The 22,724-nt window shown below is 49.8% G+C and overlaps 1 long non-coding RNA gene across 1 annotated transcript; it reads right to left on the bottom strand.

Moving 5' to 3' along the window:
- Window positions 1–14,604: 14,604 nt before the first annotated feature.
- LOC132657845 (uncharacterized) lies at window positions 14,605–22,136 on the bottom strand. The gene is made up of 3 exons (XR_009596565.1): window positions 21,470–22,136; window positions 16,488–16,677; window positions 14,605–16,395 (listed from the first exon to the last, which is right to left on the bottom strand). It is a non-coding gene; the product is annotated as an uncharacterized LOC132657845 (long non-coding RNA).
- Between the last annotated feature and the right edge of the window lie 588 nt (window positions 22,137–22,724).

The following is a 22,724-nucleotide window of genomic DNA, read 5'->3' as shown; positions in this document are numbered from 1 at the left end:
GCGCAGGAGTGGGCCCGGGTCCAGGTGACTCAGGTTCGAAGCCTGTATCTTGCATTTACAGCTTTCGTGACCCGGAGCAAACTGCTCCATCTCTCTGCACTTCCCACCTGTAAAATGAGAACGGTAAGTCCTGCGCCACCCGGAGGATAATGAGGACCGAATGGGAGCGTGGGTTCAAGGGTGCTTTCCACACTGTGCAGTCGTTTCTGCCCCGAAACTGCCCCCTCATACCTGCCCTCGGGCGCTCACCTGAGCTCTCTGGAACCAGGACTGTGTTTGTCCCTGGCACAACCCACGGGCCCTTAGTTTATTACCAGCCTCTGCTCACTCCATGTTCCTGGTCTCCCCTCGAGCACAGTGCATAAATCCCTGCGCACGCCCTGCTAACCAGACGCTCCCTGGCCCCTCCTCAGCCCGGATCCCTCCTGGGTCAAGGTTACAAATTAGCAGTTTGTTTTCAAAATCTGTGAGCCTGCTTCTTTTTAGTAAGTAAATTCACTTAGAGTTACCAAAGCAGAGACTTTGCAGGGAGAGATAAATTAGGGGTTTAGAATTAGCAAACACACACTATTATATATGTAAAATATAATGCTATTATATATAAAATATTATAATATAAAACCAACAAGGACTTACTGTATGGCATGAAAAATTCTGCTCAATATTCTATAATAACTTACATGGGGAAAGAATCTGAAAAAGAATGGATATATTTATGCATATATATAAACTGAATCACTTTGCTGTACACCTGAAACTAACAACACTGTAAATCAACTATACACCAATAAATTTTTTTTTAAATAAATAAAGAGTTACAACTATTCCAATGCTCCTGCGGTCATATTCACTTGAAAACTGAAGGGAGAAGAAGGAAAATTGGATGAAGACAGGCAAAATGCACTCACTTCCAGTTATAAATAAGCACTAGGGATGTAACGCACAGCATGATAAACATGTGGCCCCGTGGACTGTAGCCTGCCAGGCTCCTCTGTCCATGGAATTCTCCAGGCCAGAATACAGAGTGGGTAGCCATGCCTTTGTCCGGGGGATCTTCCCAACCCAGGGACTGAACCCAGGTCTCCCACATCGCAGGCAGATTCTTTACCACCTGAGCTACCAGGGAATCCCCATAATTAACCCCGCTGTATGCTATATATGAAAGCTGTTTCGAGAGAAAATCCTAACAGTTTTCATCACAAGAAATGAAATTTATTTCTTTTATTTTTATCTCTGATGATGGATGTTCAGTAAACTTACTGTGGTCATCATTTCCTGACGTGTGTGAGTCAAATCGTCATGCTGTACGCGTTAAACTTGTCCAGGGCTGTGTGTCAATTCTGGGCTTCCCTGGGGGCTCAGCGGTAAAGAATCCGCCTGCCAATGCAGGAGCTGAGAGTTCAATCCCTGTATCGGGAAGATGCCCTGGAGAAGGAAATGGCAACCCGCTCCAGTATTCTTGCCTAGGAAGATCCCATGGACAGCAGAGCCTGGTGGGCTACAGTCCATGGGGTCGCAAAAGTCAGATACGACTTAGCAGCTAAACAATAACATGTCAATTCTATTTCAATAAAACTGGAAGAAAAAATAAAGTGTATAATTCAAAACAAGAGAAAATTAGAATTCACCCTGAAAGAAGCCTTCTAGGACATTCAGGCACCAGCATCACATTGTGGTCCTTACAGGTGGAAGATACTTTCAAGAAGCCCACGAAACCACTGAGAGAGGCCAGGGAGAGGCCAGCGGGCAAAACGCAAGGCAAAACCCCCCCGGCCCCGCAGAGGGTGTCTCAGCCCCACCAGACTCCACACACTGAGCCTCTGTCGTGTGTCACAAGAGGGATTTGCTGCTGAAGTCAAATCTGAGAATCACCCATGGACTCCGGTATTTTCCTACCACAGGAGAGAAAATGGAGGCCCATTGGGGTGTTGCCACACAACTCTGAGTACAGCCCAAAGCAGCCTGAAGCTGACCCCTAAGGCTGTGGCCCCCGGGAGCCCCGTGTCAGCTTCCCCACCCCGGTGACAGTCAGGCCTCCCGGAGGCCGGCGGCCAGAGGCCACCGGCTGCTTCTCTGGCCTGCTCTCCAGCCCTTTCCTGGAGACCTCAGGCCTCTCTGCTGGAATCACTGGGTTAATTTTGGCTTCGAAGATTCTGCAGTGTAAGCAGGCCCAGGAGACCCTGGCCAGGGAAGTCTGAGGCATTTAGAACCACGGGCCTCCTGCCGCAGCGTCCTGGAAGAAAGGAAGGGCTTGCTGGGCAGGGCACAGCCCCAGCTCCCGCTGTCCCAGCCAGTGCCTCCCTCAGCCAGGACGTCAGGAGCTTCAGGACCGGTCAGAGTGTGAGCGGCCAGGATGAGGCTGCTGGAATGAGGGCTGGAAGGGTGTCCCAGAGCCCTGGAGAAGCCCAAGGGTGCACTGGTGGAGGGTGAAGTGTGGGAGCTCGTCGACGCTCACTGTGCTCCTGTTCAGGGTCTCCGAAAGACCCAGCACGGGTGTCTGGAGCCTCCGGGGGAAGCCAGGCCCAGGGGGTCTGCTGGCCGAGAAGCCCCAGCCTCCCGCCCACAGGACAGGGCAGCCTCTGTGCCCGGGTCCTTGGGGCCCTACTCTCAGGAATGCCTGTGGGGATCACTGTCTGGGCCCCTCGGTATCTGCCAGCATCCACGCCCTCAGACATCTTCTCCGCCAAAGGGGATATGATCATCGGGCCTGTGACCCCCTTATACGCAGTGCTGCCTCAGCCAAAAGTCACCTTCCGGCAGCCTCCATGCCCACAGTGGGTCATGCTCTTTACCCACGTGGACGGAGGGGAGAGGCGGGGGGAAGCAGAGGAGCCCTCCTGATCCATGCAGGCATCGGGGGACCTGGGGCCTGCCACCCAGCCTCCAAGGCCCCCTGGCAGGGACACCCAGGCAGGGAGGGCCCCTGCGCCCTGGGCAGTGGAGATGCTCTCAAGTCTTTGAGTAAATGGAGGAACACGCCCTTCTCACCCAGATGGTGCTCTGCGTGTGTGTGTGTGTGTGTGTGTGTGTGCGCGCGCGCGCGCGCGCGTGCTCAGTCACGTCAAAGTCTTTGCAACACCAAGACTGAAACCTACCAGGCTCTTCTGTCCGTGGGATTCTCCTGGCAAGAATACTGGAGGGGAGAAGACTCCCTTCTCTAGGGATCTTCCCAACCCAGGGAAAGCGCTCTCCTGCACTGGCAGGCAGATTCTTCATCATGTGAGCCACCATAATGCTAACATCCCTTAAACGCGATGGAGGGAAGAGTTAGCAGGTTTAGAGCTAGGAATGTTCCAGAATCATGGCTACAGGAGCTGCGGTCAGACGTATCCACACGCACATTTCTGGGATGAAAGAGAAGGCAGCCCCAGGCCACGCTTGTCAGCAACTTTCTCCCACGAGTCCAGATTCCACAGATGCCTGAACTGTTTCCAAGGCTTCCCTGGTTTCTACCCAGATTTCAACCTGTGAGCCTGCAGGGTCTATCCAGAAGGGTGCCCAGGAGGTACGGAGCAGAACCCCACTGTCCGCCTTCCCCAGGTCTGTGTGACTTCTTCCTGCCCGAGTCTTTGTCAGAAGCCGTCCAGGACGCCTTCTGCATCCACTCACGGCCCTTTGCTTGTTTCGGTGGCCACTCATCCGTGCAGGCGCGTGCCCGTGCGTCCGCCTGGGCACACGGCTGCCAGATCCCACGTGCGTCTGTCCCGCTCAGCATAGCCTGTGTCGCCCGTCTGCCTGTCTCAGCCACACCTGAGCGCCTGTCTCTGGGTGCCTCTGCCCGCCTCTGCGCCTGAGCCGCGTGCCCCAGCCCGCGGGCCTGCCTGAGTCTGGGGACCTGATGCTGTGAGTGCGTCTGTGTGGCTTGCAGCATCTCTCTGTATGTCTGGACGCCCTTGTGTATCCATCCCTTTCTGTGTCGCTTTGTCCATCTTGGGGAGGCCACCAGCCTTTCTCCTTGACGGTCCCCTTGTACATGCCTATATCCCCCAGACACCCCAGTGCCCCCAAGGCTTCTTTCTTTCAACAGACTTATGCCTAAATTCAGTCCCACACCCCTGCCTGCCCTTGCTTGGCCCACGGAGACTCTAGCACTGTTCCGTGTGGCTCTCTACAAGGCTACTGACTGATCCGGACACCCTCTGTCTTCCACCCTCTCCAAGACTGGAAGCCTGCTTTTTCCTGAACCTTCCGGGCCTTCTCTTCGCTGTGTCCGAGGTGGAAGAGGACCCAGCCTTCCTGCCCAGCGTCACCGTGGACTGCAGGTCGGCGATTCCTGCCCCTCAGGCATCAAGCCCTGGGAGCACCCTGCCCTGCCGTCCAAGTGGACCCGGCCCACGCCCAGCTTCAGTGCGGCACCCAGCCACCACTCTCGGGGGCGGTTGGAGGGATGCCCCCCGGAGTCCAAGCCCATGGCTAAGCTGCTTGCCTTGTACAGAGTCCCTTGGGTGAGAGAAGCACCCGGACAGAGACAGGCGCGGAGACGCCCTGACGGGGGCACTGCCGCTAGGTCCAGAGGACAGAGGTGTAACGGCTGCAGGCTGTGACCTTAAAGGTCACTTTCCTCTTCCAGGCCTGGGATTCCGCTTCTGCAAAATCAGGGAGTGGGTATTGGACACGATCAGGGTTCCCTAAGCCGACCCACACACTGGCGCTGATCCATAAGACGGTTTCTCTCGTTGGCAACAAGAGAGAAAGACAAAGAAGCAACAAGGTTCACACGTGCGTCGGTGTGAGGTCACCAGCCCTTCTTAGATGCTGGCTTTATTCTTTTTTCTGTTCTTTTTCCTAGTTTGTCGAGATGTAATTGACATACCTCACTGCATAATGGTTTGACTTAGGTATATGGTGAAATGATTATTGCTGCTGCTGCTAAGTCATTTCAGTCGTGTCTGACTCTGTGCGACCCCAGAGACGGCAGCCTACCAGGCTCTTCTGTCCCTGGGATTCTCCAGGCAAGAACACTGGAGTGGGTTGCCATTTCCTTCTCCAATGCATGTGAGTGAAAAGTGAAAGTAAAGTCAGTCAGTCATGTCCAACTCTTAGCAACCCCATGGACTGCAGCCTCCCAGGCTCCTCCGTCCATGGGATTTTCCAGGCAAGAGTACTGGAATGGGGTGCCATTGCCTTCTCTGAGTCATCTCATTCAGATACAATCAAAAGAGAAAGTAAAAAAGAAAAGAAGAAGAATATGTATCCTGGTAATGAGAACTCTTAGGATTCACTCTCCTAACAAGCTCATGTATGTAACATACAGCAGCTGTAACTATACCGTGCTGCACACCACACCCTAGGACTTATTTATCTCAGAACTGAAGCTCTGTACCTTTTCACCTCCTTCCTCCAGTTCTGCCTTCCCTACTCCCTGCCTCCGGTAATCACAAATTTGATCCCATTTTCAATGATTTTGGCTGCTTTTTGTTTCGAGGATTTTTTTTAGATTCCATGTGTAACTGAGACCATACAGTATTTGACATTCTGTGTCTGACTTATTTCACTTAGCATAAAGCCCAGTGGCTCAGACAGTAAAGAATCCGCCTACAGTGCAGAGGACCCGAGTTCAATCTCTGGATCAGAAAGATCCCCTGGACATGGAAATGGCAACCCACTGCAGTTACTCTTGCCTGGAGAATTCCGTGGACAGAGGCGCCTGGCAGGCTACAGTCTGTGGGGCCGCAGAGTCAGACATGACTGAGAGATGGACACTAATGCCCTCCAGGTCCATTCACACTATCACAAATGGTGGGGTTTCCTCTTTTTTGTGGCTGAATAATATTCTACTGTGTGTGTGGTGTGTATATATGCCATATATATAGATAGATAGCTATAGATAGATGGATGGACATTGTTTCCACATCTTGGATATTGTAGGTTTTATTTTATGGCAAAACTAAAATTCGGCAACCTTAGGCCAAAGTCCCATAATTTCTTTGTTGATTGGTTAAGCAGACTGGGGCACATGTTTTCCAACATCCCCTGACCGAGGGCTGAAGATAGACCCTAAGATGCATCACTCAAGCCAGGAGCATCTCACTGCCCCTCCCTGCCTTTCTCGGTAGGTTGGGAAGTTGAGCACATGACAGGCCACTCTGTTGAATTCCTTGATGTTTCTGTGAGACATTTGCCTGGACTTGAGTTCTGTCTAATCTTCAGCAAACATCAGGTAGGGAAGTAATGTTTACCAAATCAATTTCCAGGCGGAGAATCTAAGTCCCCCCCAGCATGCCTGGAAGCATAAAGATAAGTCTGTGACCTTTAAAAGACACACTAAGAAATATTAAATATCTTCCCTTCCAGATTCCACTGAGGCATCAAATGCCACAATCATAAAAATCACTCAATCAGAAGCAAACACTTAACTCTCAATAGCTACTCTTGAGTAATGTATAGCAGTTGTCAGTCATTCACATCCTAGTAAAAGTGAGTTTATCATGTGCTTTTTTCTGCAATGTGGGTTGAGAGTAACTTAATAATGACTGTATCTATCATTTATTGAACAGTTACCATGAGTGGAAACTCCTTTTTGGATTCTTAACAGTATCAAAATTCTTATACAGAATTAAATTAGATCATTTTAGATTAAAGATTAGATGAGATCATACATGTGAAATCCTTAGAAAACACCTGATAACTTAGAGAAAGTGCTCTGTCAGCATTTATTATTATATTCTTGTTTGTTTGTTTGCTTTGACGATGCCACATGGCTTGCAGGATATCCTAATTCCCTGAACAGAGGCTTAATCCAGGCTCCAACAATGAGAACACCAAGTCCTAACCACTGGACAAGCAGGGAATTCCTTGCATTTATTTTAATCATGTCATTTAATTCTCACTACTCTATGAGGTTGATATCACTATCCCCATTTTACAGATGATGAAATTGAGGCTCAAAGAAGAAATGTCAATTACTCAAAATCAGGCAGCTAGTAAGTAGCAGTTTGGGATTCAAAGTCAGGCAATTCAACCCCAGGGGTGGAAAAAGGCACAGAAGCAGAGGAGGGAACCTCGGTGAAATGAAAACGCTGCCTGTTGCGGGGCTGGCTATGAGTCCAAATAATTACTTGCACACTACTCGGGGTGGAGAGTGTTACAGTACAACACGTGTACCCTGAGACACGCCTGAGGTCATGGCCTTACCCTCAGAAATGCTCCTGCTCTGGGCTGGAAGGCAAGCATGGACGCAGACAGCCGTAAGACCAGGGCACCTGCGTGGCTTCCCAGGGCCCTACCAGGAGGCCTTGGAGCAGAACAGCCCAGACCCAAGGTTCCGAGCTGGAATGTTGGGCTACAGGGACCTCAGCTCCAAGTCAGACATCAGGACGCTTGTCTGACAGAGAATTCCTTTTCTAGCTTTTTAATTTATGAGAAAAGTCTTACCAAGGGAGCTTAAAAATTACTTTACTAGACCTTCATTGGTGGTGGTGGTAGTTTAGTTGCTAAGTTGTGTCCAACTCTTGCGACCCCACGAACCCTGCCAGGCTCCTCCATCCATGAGTGGATGAAACCATCCATGAGTGGAGGAAACCATGAGGTTTCCCAGGAAAGAATACTGGAGAAGGTTGCCGTTTCCTTCTCCAGAGGATCTTCCTGATCCAGGGATCAAACCTCGTCTCCCGCATTGCAGGCAGATTCTTTACCACTGAGCCACCAGGGAAGTCCAGACAAGACCCACATTGCCCTAGTTGAGAAAGGTTCAAGTGCAGGAGGTCAGTCCAGTCCTCATGGGTACGGCCTGCTCCGAGGTCCCACTCCAGCAGGGTGGGTGACGTGAGGATCTGAGACCACCTGCCGCTTCCCACCAGGGGCTCCTTTACTAGCCCCCATGGTCCTCACAAGAATGAGAGAGCAAACATCGCTCCTGGGTCAGGTGCCCCAGTGACAAGGAAAATAAAGCCTCCAGATACACTCAGCACTGAGGTGCCGACGACTAGTAGCTCCAAAAATCTCACGGTTCACATCCAGTCAATAGGTGCTTTCTGAACAACCGCTACAGGCCAGATCATAATCCCCTCGGATACTAATGTGAGTAAGCCCCAGCTGCCAACTTCAAAGGGCTCACAGTCAAGTAGGGCACAGACAATGGCATGACATCACAGTTCCAGGAAAAAGTACTCACCCAGGAATGCCTGGTACTGGCGGGGCTGGCTCGAGCTGTCCAAAATCACTGTCAAAAGCAGACATCACTTATTAACTCAGAATGAGAAATGTGGTTTTCAACACGACTGACAGCCTTGAGCTGGCTGGTCGGTGTATCTGTCCCTGCAGAAAAGCCTCTATCCGAAGCCAGTGTCTTCTCGGAAGGATGAACCATGAGCCTAGAATTGGAGCATAGGGAAGAAACTGGCCCAGACTCTCTGTGAATCAGACCTGCGGCCAGAACGCTTGGCTCAGCTGAGACATCACTCAGGCAGGTTAAGTCTTCAGCTGATGGTACTGTCACCTGTCTGGTTGGTTACATTCCAGCCCTGAGGATACACCTGGCCCACCTCCTAGGTCTCCACAGCATCACAGCCCAATGGGTCACTTGTGACGTGAGGCTGACCTCTGTCAATGAAGTTCATTTTCCCCAGGGCCAGCCTGGGGGGCCACACGCTCCTAGGTCTTATGAACTCAGGGTGTCCACATCGTCCCTCTAAACACGGGGGACCCCACTCCGTGGCGTGGTATCTTCATTTTGCTAAAATTCAAGGGCGCTCCAAATGGACTACATCTGAAGAAATGCTTGAGCATTTGGCAGCAGGCCTTGTTTTTTCCAACTTTGCTTCCGTAAAACCCCAGAGTTCATCCAGTCGAAGGACCTGGTAGAAATTCTCCTGGTTTCACAGGAATCCCAGGATGCAAACCAGCAGAGGGAAGCGGCAGAGATGGGCTGGGAAGCAGAAGCTAGAAATAATGAAGGACCCTGGCTCCAAAGCCAGGAAACCTGGGTTTGAATCTTAAAAACATCTTATTCATTACGCGATCCTGACCAATTAAGGCGCCCTTTGGAGCTCCACATTCCTCACCTACAAGACGAAGGTGACGAAGATATACCTTAGAGTCATTGTGGGTGTTGACAATGGAATAATCAGGGCCTGCCGTGTAACAAATGCTCATAAAGGTTAGGGGCTTCCCAGGTAGAACAGTGGTAAAGAGTCTGCCTGCCAAGGCAGGAGACACAAGAGCCGTTGGTTCGATCCCTGGGTCGGGAAGATCCCTTGGAGTTGGAAATGGCAACCCACTCCAGGAGTTAGTGATTGTTGCTCTTAACAATAATGATAGATTGTAACAATAATGTTCTAACAATAGAATGATCATAATGAAAGATTCTGAGGATAAGGATAAGGCTCTAACAGTAATGCTAGCAGTGTAAACTTGGAAGGAGCAGTCCCCTTTTGAGAAAAGCCAGTTCCCAAGTCCTCTGTGTCATTTCGGCTAGTCTAGGGCCAGAGAGTCACCAAACACTTTGAAGTGAAAGAACCTGTCTGCGTCCACCTGGTGGAACAGCTTCCCTAACAGGCTGGCAAAGTCTGAGACTGTAAACCCTTCCTGGAGTAGCCTGGACAACCTCCAGGAGGAGGGGAGGGAGACGAGGAGGACAAGAGAGAAGGGAATAGGTTCATTAGGGCGCTCGACAGCCAAGACCTGTTCAATGGGCCCTGCTTAAGGTATAATGGGGGGAGGGAAGACTTGAGCTCAAACCGTCTGAGATAGGAGGAGCTCTGTGACGATGAGATCAAGGCCAGGGTCCTGGGGCCGGCAGGGGACGAGAGGCAAGAGCTCAAGCCCAGCCTGAGGGAAAGGCGTCGGGGAAGGCTTCATACGGTGCCACTCAATAGACAAGTCATATTTTGTTTAGTCTTCACGCTTCTCTACGGAAAAAAAGTCTTTTAATTCTGTGGGAGTTTCCTAGCTTCTTTTTCATTAGCGTTTAACCACTTTACAGCGTCATGTCAGGTTCTGCTGCACAGCACCGTGAACGAGATACATGCTGTGCTTAGCTGCTGTCTCGTCCAACTCTTTGAGACCCCATGGGCTGTAGCCGGCCAGGCTCCCCTGTCCATGGGGATTCTCCAGGCGAGAATACTGGGGTGGGTTGCCATCCTCTTCTCCAGGAAAGCCCTTGTTAGTCATCTATCTTAAACACAGTGTACGACACACTCTTCTTAGCTACAGTAGTTTACCCTTTCACGCTCATTCTGATTGCTGACATGCATGACCTCATTCCTCCCTCCTATAAAATGTTCTCTTTTATGCGCTTGGTCATAACTTTTACTAATAAATAATAAACCTTGTTAGGAGAAATAATAAGTAGAAAAGCGCTTTTATTTCTTAGAAGGGATGCCTATGCATTCATTTACTATTGCTATTACTATAGTTTTCCATTTATTATACTTTTTTCTTGTTTTTTCCTAATTTTTTCCTACATTTTTTGAAATTTCCTAATTATTTAAGTATAGTTTCCTTATAGTGCTTGGGAAGTTCTAAATCCTGTTTCAGTTCTTCCAATGATACCCCTTTTTCATTCACTTGAACATTTATTTCTCAGTATCAAGAACTACGCAACACTGAAGCATAAGACACTCACTAACAGCACACTTCACTTCTCTGCTTCTTTCACCAGTGCCCTAAGATGTATTCTTTAGTCCACTGCATCCCTTCCAAAGGCGACCTGGCTTCTCCAGCCTGAGCCTATAGGCTTTGGAACGCCCTGGACAAGAGACAAAATTAAAAATAAAAGACAGACACGGAATCATAAATACTCCATGATACTTCTCGCATGATAACCTAAAATAGTCAGACTGCTAGAAGCAGAGAGTAGGAACAATGGTTGGAAGGAGGGAATGAGGCTGGAAGGAGGGGGGAAAAAGTGGGGGATATCAGTCAAGGGGTATAAATTTTCAGTTATGCAGAAGAAGCAAGTCCTAGAGAGCTCCTGTATAGCATAATGCCTGCAGTTTACAATACTGCCTTGTATGCTTAAAAATTAGCTAAGGAGGCAGATCCTGTGTTGTGTCCTTATCACAAAAACAATTATTAAATAATAATAAAGAAGAAGGTGGGAAGAAACTTGGACCTGATGGACAGGTTTGTGGCAGATTGTGGTGATGTTTCCACAGGCACATACTTCTCTCCAGACCCATCAGTTGTATGTTCCTTATGCACAGCTTTTTGTAAGGGAGGAAAAATGTTCTTAATGATACTGGACAGAGAAGGGAGGAATAAGGCCAAGCACCTGGTGTCTGATGAGAAGATCAGCGGCTACTCAGCAGGGGGACCGGCGGGCGTTCTAGCCAGGAATGCACCCCAGACCTCCCGCAGTGGGCCACGGGCCTCAGCCTCCCTGGTTCTGGGGTCGCTTCCGGTTCCTGTCCTTCCTGTGCACAGTGCCGGGCAGCACCCACCAGGCCTGGGTGCTGGCCAAGCTCTCGAGTCGCTTTCACTGGCCCCGGGGGCCCCGGTGGGCTCTGACAACGACGGCCTCACGCGGTCAGAGCAGCCGCTGCAGGCGGAGATCCGGCTCGCGGGCGGCCGCGCGGCCTACTCCAGGGGCTGGGCCGCCGGGCCGCAGCATCGCCTCCTCCCCACCGCCACGGGCATGTCTGTGTCTGGTCCCACTTCCACTCCAGGCTCCTGGCCGAGGCCATGGGAAGAAGGTGACCCAGAGGACGGGGGTCTCCACCTCCTTCTCCTGCAGGCCTCAGGGCCGGGCCCCACGGCCCAGGGCCTGCTCAAGGGCAGCTTGAGCCTGACTGTATCCTCCGGAGCGAGGCCTGGCTTTGTGGATTTCCTGTTGGTGCCCCGCCCAGCCGGGTACCCCAGCAGCAGTCTGATGAGGAAGCTCTGGGAGGGGCACAGGGGTGCAGGTGGACCCAACTCGGGGCGTCCACCCCAAGGCCCGGAGAAGGCGCTCAGAGCTGCATGGGGGCTTGAGAAGGCGACAGCTGTCCACCTGTCTGCCTTCAGACGTCCGGATCTGACCACCACTTACCAAGCCTGCCTGGTGCCCATGGGAACCTGATGACCTGCTGCCCAGGAAAATGACCCTTCCTGGGAGGTGCACGTGCCAGTTCACAGAACGCCAGGCCTTGGCAGGTGAGCAGCCAAGACCCTTGCCCAGACCCTGCTCATCTCAGAGACCTGCAGACAGGCAATGCGGCCTAACAGAAGGAATACTGAACTTAGAGCCAAAGGGACTAAGACCCAGGTACCTTATTACTGGGCTCCCCAGGTGGCGCTAGTGGTAAAGAACCCACCTGACAATGCGGGAGACATAAGAGGCATAGGTTCCATCCCTGGATCAGGAAGATCCCCTGGAGGAGGAAAGGACAACCCCCTCCAGTGTTCCTGCCCAGAGAATCCCATAGACAGAGGAGTCTGGCAGGCTACAGTCCGTGGGGTTGCAAAAGAGTCGGACATGACTGAAGTGACTTAGCACACACCTTATTATTAAAGATATCAGGGGTCTAGTTGTAGAAGAGAGAACTGGCTCCTACTGGCAATGGGAGTCTTTGTAAAATTTTCAGAAATTATGCAAATTGTTTGCTAAACCATAGAAATCAGCAAACACTACAATCCCAGCTTTTTTCCCCAGAGAGCCAGTTGTTAAACATTTAGCAGCACACCGCTACAAATATCCAAGCCAGTTATAAGAACGAAGTCAGAATAGAAGAAAAGTCCTAATTTTAAAAGAATGTCTTTGAACTAGGCACAGCTTTTTAAAAATAGGTTTTCAGTAATTTTATCAACATTTATATCACGTGAGATCTTGTAAGACTGTAACAGTAGTAATAGTTGACCTTTTTGAGTACTGTTCTATGCCAAGTGATGCTCCACGCACTTTGTATGTATTGATATTAATGCATTTCCTCTTTGTGATGACTTTATGAGACAGGTCCCCTTTTAGATAGAATTTCATATCCAAAGTCACACACCTGGTTCAAGGCAGAGTCAGAAGTCAAGCCAGGCAGCCTGGCGGCAGAGTCTGGGCACTGCCCCTCAAAACTGAAGAATTCCAGGAATCTCCCGTGAGTCTACACCCAGCTTCCCCCGCAAGCCGAGTAATCTGCTCAGACTCCCTCCTGTATCCTTATAGGGATTCCATAACTACTTCAACAAATGTGTGTTTATGCCACAAGTATTTATGCAGTGACTTCCATGCACCTTGGAGCAAGGCAGGGACACAAAAATGCTCAAATGTGTGCTTGCCTTCGAAGTGTCTACACTCTAGTTGGAAAGGGTAATAAATAATCACACATACCAGATATGAGAGGGGATGGCAGGAGTGGGAAAATGATCCAGTTGGTTCAAACCATGGGACAGACTAAGAAAAAAAAAAAAAAAACAGCGGAAAGGAAAGGCTGGAAAGGCCAGAGGAAGTGCTGTTATAGAGACCCTCAAAGGCTTTCTTAGAGTTCCAGCTTTCTAGACAAGATCACAACCTAAGCAGAGAATTAAAGGCAATCCCATCTTCTCCAAAGGTGTTAAAAGACCCAGAAGCACCCACACTAAAGTCTCAGGAGGGCTCATAAAGGATCTTTGCCTGACCTGCCTTTTCTACTTGTTAAGTTATTCCCAGAAGGAAATAAGGACGGGGCTTTAACAGTCACATAAGCTGAGGTTCTCCCAGCTATGAAATGTTTGGGATGCACTGAAACATATTCCTCGAGCTACACCATCTTTTAATCACAAGTCTTCTCTGTCGGCCACACTGCTGAGATGAACACAGCGGCGCTTTGAAGGTAGGTCTCAGCTTTTGTGGCCTAGCTTCCAATCATGCCTGGCACAAAGGAGGAAGCTTAGTAATCTGGAAGGACAGATGGCGCAGAATTGGGTGGATGGAGACACCTGTGTCCATAAGACCAGCCTATGAGCGAACTGACCTTAACCAAGACCCAATGCTTCCAGATTTCCAGTCACTCAGCTCCCACTCCCCTTTTTAATCACGAGTTAGCACAAACTCGGGAGATGAGATAAGCCGTTAGCACAGGTTAGCAGGGTTTTTGCTCTGTTTTGTTTCATAAAATGTGCCTTCCTCCAAGGGCTGGCCGTCACCGATCTGGGGGGACAGTCCCCTATGTGGAGGAAGCCCCAGCCCCCGGCGCCCACCGGGCCTGTGCTGCTCCTAAGCAGTTCTTTCCTTCCACCTCTGTCTCCGTCTCAGATGCTGCATTATACCCGGAAGTTTCGCTTCACCACCAAAGCCCAGGAAGAGGTTTTCTTCAGCCAAGAGGGGGAGATGCCAGCCACGTTTGGCATTAAGAACATCTACCCCCTCCCAGCCCAGGGTGAACAGACCACGCTGGTTGGACATTTTGAGCTCAGATCTCCTCCTGGACAAGAGCTGCTGGTAAACGACCGTGCTGTCATCCGGGCAGAAGGACCCTCAGTGGTGAAGGCAGAGAGCTCGCTAAGGGCCAGGCCCACAGCTCCTCTCACCCCCCAGCACCCAGCAGGGATTGTTATGTTGAACTGACAGGGTACTCGGAGGGCAGACCGTTGACCTACGCAACTCTGAGGCTGTTCACAAATAAAACCTTCCAAAATCATTCTCTGGCTCCCAGAACAAAAGAGCTAGCTAAAGGCAAAGGCAATTAATAAATTATATATGTGTGTAATTTATATATAAATAAATTATGTATAAGCTCATTAAATGCCACTGTATATCTTCAGAAGTATGATTGCATAATATTAAACAATACAGATTGAGAAAACATTTAAATATTTTTTTGCTATTGGACATTACACTGTTTTCCAATTTTTTCCATTTAAATACCTCCATTGTGTTATAACTTGTGCATACATACTTAAGATTACCTCTGATTACTTGAAATTATAATAAATATTAGAAGTGGAATTTGGGATCAAAGAGTATATTTTTGAGTCTTATACATTATTACTGAATTACACGGCTTCTTATCAGAGAAAAGAATGAAAGTTGAACTTACAATCAGAAAAACAGGCTTGAATCTCAAGCTGCCACTTATCAGCTATATAATCACAGGCAAATTCTTTTGTTTCCTGATTTAATGTATAAAATAAGAACAATCACTATGTTACCAGGTTATCATGAGAATGAAAAAAAAAAATACTCAAAAACACTTAGCTAAGAAACTAAGATACTTCAAAATGCTCAGCAAAAAAAAGTATACATAACTGCCAATTCACGTTTATCCTGAGACAGCTAGTGCATGTATCTGGAGTTGCACCTGTTTTATTTTTTATTCGTATTTTTTCATTTTTATTGGAGTATAGTTGGTTTACAGTGCTGTGCTGGTTTCAGGCGTACTGCAAAGTGAATCTGTTACGCGCATGCATATATCCACTCTTTCTCCGATCCTTTTCCCACATACGCCATTACAGGGCTTTGAGCAGGATTTCCTGCGCTATACAGCAGGTCCTTATCAGTCGTCTATTTCATCCATAGTGCTGTGTATATGGGAGGAGGCAATGGCACCCACCCCAGTACTCTTGCCTGGAAAGTCCCAGGGACGGAGGAGCCTGGTGGGCTGCTGTCCATGGGGTCGCACAGAGTCAGACACGACTGAGCGACTTGACTTTCACTTTTCCCTTTCATGCACTGGAGAAGGAAATGGCACCCACTCCAGTGTTCATGCCTGAAAACTCCCAGGGACGGGGGAGCCTGGCGGGCTGCCGTCTGTGGGTCGCACAGAGTCGGGCACGACTGAGCGACTCAGCAGCGGAGGCAGGCAGCGTGCACGTATGCCGACAGCAGTCTTCCAGTCTGCCCCTTGTCACCTCACCCCTGGTAACTGTAGTCTTGCTCTCTGTATCTGTAACTCTATTTGTTTTATAGATAAGGTCATTTGTGTCCTTTCTTAGATTCTACATATAAGCAGTACCATATGCTATTTCCCTTTCTCTGTCTGAATTACTTCACTCAGTATGACAATCTCTAGGCCCATGCGTGTTCCTGAAAACGGCGTTATATTGTTCTTGTCTGTGGCTGAGTGATATTCCGTGCTGTGTGTGCACACGCATACATATATGTGGGGCACATCCCGTTTATCCGTTCCTCGCTGGTGCACGTTTAGAGCGCTCCCATGCCCTGGCTTTCGTAAATAGTACTGCAGTGAATATCTGGGTACATGGATCTTTTCGAATTATGGTTTTCTCTGTATATATACCTAGGAATGGGATGGCTGGATTCTTAGCCTTGTATATGCTGGGAAATAGAGAACTGATTTCAAACTTTCTTACAGAATGGGAGATAACACAGGGAGCCCCATCTGTCCTTTCCCTGACCTCTAGTATCTAAGGTGACCAGGTAGGGGGCTTCTAATTTACGTGCAGTTGCAGCTCAGATATCATGCCACACTTCTTGCAGTTTCGTCCAATTCATCCCGGAAGGGTTTAGCATCCCCTTATCTGAGTATCTATAACATTTTCCACATGGTTCTGTAATAAGAAAGAGTAAGAAAATTACTGTAACGAGTATAAATGTTTTGTTCCCCGCCTTAGTGAATTCAGCCTGATCCCTCGGGCCTCACCTTAGTCTTGTGGGTCTGTTTCCACTCCCGTGACAGGTCAGTAGCTGAATTCCCCCAGCCTGGGGGAAGAAGCAGGGGGGCTGATGAGCACGGGGGGAGTGTACTGGCGTTGGTGGATGCAGGCTATGGCATCCGGAATGGGTGGACAGCAAGAGCCTGCTGCAGAGCGCAGGGAGCCGTATCCAGCCTCCTAGGGTTAGCCATAATGAGAATAAGAAAAAGAATGCGCCTGCTCACTCAGTCGTGTCCGACCCTTTGTGACCCCATGAACTGCAGCCCTTCAGGCTCCTCTGTCCGTGGGATGTTCCAGGCAAGGACCTGGCGTGGGCTGCCATTTCCTCGGGTACATATATACATACGAGGGAGAGGAACTGGCACAACATTGTAAATCAACTATACTTCAAAAAAAAAAAGAATAAAAATAAGCAAAAAAAATTTTTAAGGGAGCAGAGTCCCAGGGAAGAATTGAGCACCATTACTTCACACACACAAAGGGTGGGCCCCTTTGGGGTCATCACTCAGGTGTCCTCCCCCTCGTTTCTTCTTCCCCAGACCAAACAGCCCTCTTGCCAGATCTTCCCAAGAAAATTCATTCTGCAAGCATGACCTGAATCTCAGCAGCTCTCCATTTAGAGAGACTCTGCTTCCCAGGGGACACTGGCAGTATCTGGAGCCGTCTGGGGTTGTCACTTGCAGGGAGAGCTGCTGGCATTCAGGGCATAGCGGCCGGGGATGCTGCTAAACCCCCTGCGATGCACAGCACAGCCCCTCACAGCGAACAAATACGCAGAGCCTACCGCGGGCGATGCTCGGGGCTGAGAAGCCGTACCTAGGGCCTTGGCTCCTGCCTGTAGCTGTTTCTGACGCACGGTTGATTGGGGTCTCCGCTCTGCTTGGGCTGGGGGGAAATAAGAGCCTTGAAATATAAGCTCAGGGATTTAATGAGCCCCACGTGGAGGACAAACTTCCCAGAACATTCAGAGTATTATCCTAGTTGCTAGCATTGGTTGGGCAATCACAGTGGTCAGGGCATTGTAGTAGGGCTTCCCTGCATCCGCTCATTATTTCCTCATACAAGCTTCAAGACAGATATAATTGCTACCTCCAGTTAATGGAGGAGAAGCAAAGGCTTAGAGAGCTTAAACCCAAGGTCTCCCAGCTTATAAACGGCAGAACGAGAATTCCAGCCCAACGTCCGGGGCCAGCCCTTTGTCTGTGGAGCAGTGATGCTCATATCTTTCTTCTCCTTGAGATTTCCTGGTTCCCCTTCAGTTCAGCTGAGTTCAGTTCAGCCGCTCAGTTGTGTCCGACTCTTTGCGACCCCTTGGACTGCAGCACGCCAGGCCTCCCTGTCCATCACCAACTCCCGGAGCTTACTCAAACTCGTGTCCATCAAGTCAGTGATGCCATCCAGCCATCTCATCCTCTGTCGTCCCCTTCTCCGCCCACCTTCAGTCTTTCCCAGCATCAGGGTCTTTTCTAATGAGTCAGTTCTTCGCATCCGGTGGCCGAAATATCGAAGCTTCAGCTTCAGCTGGTTCCGCATAGACTGTGACATCTTACAAACATATTTTTACCTGTTGGTCTCTCCCTAATACCCTACACAGTACCCGATACATGGAATACATTGATAATTGAGCAAGAAAGGGAGGGAAGGGGAAGAGGAAAGGAATAAAGAAAGGGAGAAGGCGGTAAAGAGGGTTTTTAACTTTTTTAAGGTGAGGGAGGAGAGAGAGAGAGAAGAGAAGGAGGGGCCAGTCAGTGGGAGTGAGCACTCCCCTGGGGCTGCTGGCACAGGCCCTGGTCAGTCTCCCCTGCCCTCCCCGGGCACCGTCTCCCCCCTTGCGCAGGTGCCCACCCCCATCTGCAGTGAAACATGTCCTGCGGGAGCCAGGAAGTCAGCCCTACCTGAGAAGGCTGCTCTCCCTGCCTTCCCTGCCCCAGAGGAGAGATGTCCACGGCACCAGGGAAAGAGGGAAGCTGGCCCTCAGCCGGCAGGCGACCAGCCAGCCAGCATCCAGGGGAGGTTTCAGATGAGAGCTGATGTTTACATCAGGGAGAATATGAAGGTGTTATTGCTCAGTCACGTCTGACTCTCCGCAAGTCCATGGCCTGTCCATGGGATTCTCCAGGCAAGAACACTGCAGTGGGCTGCCATTCTCAGCTCCAGGAGATCTTCCCAACTCGGGGACTGAACCTAGGCCTCCTGCATTGCAGGCAGAGTCCTTACTTTCTGAGTTACCAGGGAAGCCCACGTCCAGGAAAGACTTTTTAATGGAAAAAGCATCCAGGGAAGAGGAGATGGGAAGATGGTGTCAATATGCCCGCCACACACGCTGCCTTATGACCTTTTATGGTCGTCCGCTCATTCTTTCTCTCATCAGCCATGAGTTTGTCCAAATTTTGTACCTATTTTAATGTCTGGCATGTGGTAGGCATTCCATAAATATCGGGAGAAAGCCCCCCATTGATTTTTTCATTAATTTTTTTTATGGGAGTATAATTGTTTACAAGGTTGTGTTCGTTTCTGAGGTACAACAAAGCAAATCAGCTACGTGTATATATAATCCCCTCCTTGACTCTCCCTCTCACCCCCAATCCCACCCCTCTAGGTTATCACAGAGCACCGAGCTGAGCCCTGCTAGTGATTTAATCTATATTTTCCTAAGATGTCATTCATTCAACAGGTAGCAACTGGCATCTACTGTATGGGCGCCAAGGTGGTGAGGCTCAGTCTTAGGCCCGCAGAGCTCATGATCTTCTAAAGGAGAAGGATCACTGTGTAATAGAGAAACTTGGCTCAAATTTAATATCCATCACTTCAATCAGAGCTCAAGCACTCAGTCATGAAAGCAGAGAGAAACAACCAATTCTAATGGAGGATAGGTAGGGAGACTTTTCACCAGAGCGGGTGACATGTGATACGGGCCTTGAACAACAGGTAGTGTTTCAAAGGCAGTGAAACTTGATAAGAACAGTCCCAGGCAAGGAATAAGTTAGTGGAACCTTAGGCATGAACGCAGTAAGGAGCCTAGGGTGGCTTGAGTCTAGACTGAGATTCGCGATGTAGGAAGCAGGAGGTCGCATCACAGAAGGCCTTACTTGCCAGACTCAGAAGCGTGAACTTTGTTCTGTAGGACATAGGGAGCCACTGACTCACTCAACTAGAGAAGCAATCCGTGTTTCGATATGTGTTTGGGGTGGTGGATACACTGAAAAGGAAAGAGACTGGGTTGGGAAGACCAGGTTCAGAATCCAAATCGAGGAAAGAGGTGAATGGGAATATATTGCCGCTCCGGTGCTCTAGCCACAAAGCCGATGAGTTCACTACGGAAAGCAAAGCTCTGAAGAGCTCCATCGAAGCAGTGATTTAGAAAAGCATGGGGACCGCCCTGGTGGCCCAGTGGTTAAGGCTTTGCCTTCCAGTGCAGGGGGTGCAGGTTCCACCCCTGGTCAGGGAGTAAAGATCCCATGTGCCTTGCAGCCAAACACCAAACCGTAAAACAGAGGCGATACTGCAACAAATTCAATAAAGATTTCTCAAATGGTCCACATCAAAAAAAAAAAAAAAGGATAACTCCGTAAAAAAGGAGAGTCGATGTATGGAGTAAGCATTCCCATAAATGTTCCTTACGTAAAATAGGCTGATGAATAAGTGCGAAAGTAAATTAGCTGTGGCGACGAACTGCAGCGCTGCCACCGCGGTTGGTCAGTTCAGAGGGACAGCGCGTCCGTAGGTTGCCGTGTCTCTGCTGTTTCACTGTAGCATGAGGTGTGAAGAGCCGCGCTGTCGGGACTTCCGCCGCCTGAGTTTCTGGCCCTGAACCTGGGGACGTCAGGCCATCTGGGAGGCCCATCGTAAGAAGACTGAAGCAGTGATTCTGCGGGGAAAGCGTCACAATTCGTATAACCACTTGACCGTGGGAAGCTTCCAGAAGCTTCGGCACTCCGTTCTCTGACCCTGTTTCTCTCTTCCTTTAGACAGTGCTTCCTGCGAGACGTGCCCTGAGGACCAGTGGCCCAACAGGGAGAGCAGTCAGTGCAGCCCCAAACCTGGGACTTCCTGTCCTACCTCGAGCTCTCGGCGTGCGTCGGCTGCCTGCCCAGCCCTGCATTCCCTCCTCGCTCTGGCCATCTGGGGCATCTTCATCGGGCTCCGCCACACCCCATCGTCCGAGCCAGTAATCCCCAGCTCAGCTACCCTCTGCTGTCCACCTTGGCCCTCTGTTTCCCCTTCCCCTTCATGTTCACTGGCCCTCCAGGGCCCCTCACCTGTGCTGTACGCCAGGCGGCTTTTGGGGGGGTCACCTCCACAACCTATATGTCCACTGTGCTGGCCAAGACCGTCGTCATCGTGGCAGCCTTCCATGGCACCCGGCCACATGCCCAGATGAGGAAGTTCTGGGGCCAGTTCTCCCCAAAACCATCCCCATGGTCTGTTCCCTGGTCCGGGCAACCTCATGTTCACTCTGGGTGACCAGATGGCCCCCACGACCTGTGACCTCTACAGAGCCTGGGCCCACAGTGACCTAAAGTGTGATGAGGGCTCCTTGGAACTGTTCTAGGCCATGCTGGGTTACTTGGGTTTGCTCAGTCTGGTTAGCTTGCTGGTGGTCTTCCCAGCCCCACCAGCTACTTGACCCCTTCAGTGAAGCCAAGCGTATCACGCTCAGCACATTGGTCCGCTCCTGTGTCTGGGTGACCTTCATCCCCACACACAGGAGTGCCCGAGGCAGGGACACAGTCCCTCTGGAGGTCTCTGCCATCCTGGCATCAGAAGCAGCTCTCCTTCCCAAATGCTACATCATCCTTCTCTGGCCAGAAAGAAAAAAAACACAAAAGAACAAATGCTTGGCAGGCAGCATCTCAAGTGAGAAAATCAGTAGTGATCAGACAGGCATCCCACCTGCTCAAGGCTCCTCAGTAGGAAAACGCTGCTTCCTCTGAGCCCTGCACTGACCCGGACCCTCCCTGTCACTCACCTGCCCCTCTTCTTGTCTTTCATTCCGTTAGAGGGAGATGAGACATGTTTGCAAACAATACTTCCCCTGATGGAAACAGCTGGTCTCATCCGGTCTGTGACCCCTCAGCAGTCAGCCAGTGCCTGATGCACACAGGAGACAGGACAGTTGTTTGATGAATGAATGAAGCAACTTCTGCAAAGGCAGCGTTGGAAGAGATGCTTGAGAGGAGGTGGCAAGGTAGAATGGGAGGAAGTCAGAAAGACTTGATTCAAGTCCTCCTGGCTGCTCCGTGGTGTAGCTTTAGGGACTTGAGTGTGTTACTTAACCTCTCTAAGCCTCAGTTCCCTGCAGTGTAAGATGAGACTAAGCCTTTCTCTCGAGCTGTTGTGATAATAAAACGGGGGGAAAAATGTGAGGGTTCTTAGCACTTATGAAGCACTCAAAAAGTAAATAGATAAAGTCACCAAGTCCACCCTGACCTTTCACAGATCAGGAAGAGGAACTGATGCCAAGAGAGGACCAGTGAATCCAGGACATCATTGCGCAGAGGCTGAGAGTCAGATGAGTAAGTTTCAAGCCATGGCACTTCCATTGCCCCAGCTGTGTGACTTTGGACAAGTGACTTAACTTCTCTGTACCTCAATGTCCTTGTGTATGAAGGAAGATAAGAATAGCACCTATTTTGTGCAGTTATCAATGAGGAGTAAATGAACTATTATTTATAAGACATTTAAAACATTACTTTGCATGTTACAAAAGTATTTGTTAAATAATTCAGTAAAATTATACATAACGGCAAACCTGAATCTCTTGATTGACTACCGAATAGCTGAAACTTTCATGAGACCCTTGCTACCAGGCTAGGTCATGGGGAGGAAACTTCAGAATGGTTAAAGAATAGTCTTTACAAACAAAGAGCTTGTAAGCTAACATTTCCAACCTAACCTGATCAGAGGGGACTAAACGCATCTATTGTGAAACTGTTTATGAGAAGTGAATAGTGAAAAGTGAAAGCCTCTCAGTCGTGTCTGACTCTTTGCGACCCCATGGACTATCCACTCCACGGAATTCTCCAGGCCAGAATACTGCAGTGATGCTGGGAGCCAGCGTGGGGAATCCCGCCCGTGGCAAAGGTCATGAGCAAAGGGGCCTGACACACGCAAAGGCGGGATCAGGCCTCAGGGGTCCCCCTGGACTTTCTCGAGCATCTGCCCCCAAAACCAGAGTCTGCCTGCTTTACTGTGTCATGCCTTCCACCTACTCTTCGAACATT

This window comes from Ovis aries, chromosome 15 (genome assembly GCF_016772045.2).
Source record: "Ovis aries strain OAR_USU_Benz2616 breed Rambouillet chromosome 15, ARS-UI_Ramb_v3.0, whole genome shotgun sequence".
Lineage (NCBI taxonomy): Eukaryota > Metazoa > Chordata > Mammalia > Artiodactyla > Bovidae > Ovis > Ovis aries.
The sequence above is the reverse complement of the archived record's forward strand: the minus strand, read 5'-3'. Positions and strand labels throughout refer to the sequence as shown.